The following is an 810-nucleotide window of genomic DNA, read 5'->3' as shown; positions in this document are numbered from 1 at the left end:
GTTTCACCTAGAAAGAGGTTAATTCATTTAATTGTATTTCTTTCTGTGGTGCACTAATCAAACCTTAATTGATTTATTTGGCAGCTGTAAATTTTAACACACGTACAATATACAGTATGTTAGCATTTCAATTTAACCAATCGGTTTAATGCCCCAACCTGCCAAAGAGGTTGTTGTAGCATGGCACTATCAGTAAAGCAGGATTCTATTTATGTGAACATCAGTCAGGGGTAATAATTCATTAGGCAGGGCCACTGTAATGAGCCTGTGCAGACAAAGCACCCAGTTTCCAGTGCGTCCTCTTTCCCTTGGGAGCTGTGATCATAATGACAGCACTGTGTGTTGCCTGGTTTCGTGCTGAATCGACTCATTAGGATAAACAGATAATGATTGGTCAATCAGTGCCCTCTCTTTTTCTCTCGCTATGTTTATTTTTTGGTAGTGCATGATTCGGGATATTACATTTATACTGAATACAGAATATTGCCTTTTTATCTTCATCCCATTTTATCATAATTGTTTGTATTTTAATTGTCTAATTTTGAGGTTATTGTGCACTTTTACATTGTTTTTACTGATTTTTTTCTTATTATTTTATGTGAATCATATAGGATACATAGCACAGGCGTTACCGCGTGGTAGTGACGTCTGATCTAAACTCGCGACCTCATTGGTCAGAATATTAACGCCAATAAATCTAATAAATTAAGCTTGTAATGTTGCTAACAAGCTAGTGAGAGCGAATGTGTTTTTTTAAACACATCTACTAATGCTACAACCTTTAAATTGATGTGTTTTGTCTCAGTGGTG

This window comes from Filicampus tigris, chromosome 20 (genome assembly GCF_054856515.1).
Source record: "Filicampus tigris isolate MCC_2025a chromosome 20, RoL_Ftig_1.0, whole genome shotgun sequence".
Classification (NCBI taxonomy): domain Eukaryota; kingdom Metazoa; phylum Chordata; class Actinopteri; order Syngnathiformes; family Syngnathidae; genus Filicampus; species Filicampus tigris.
This window is presented reverse-complemented; position numbering follows the sequence as displayed.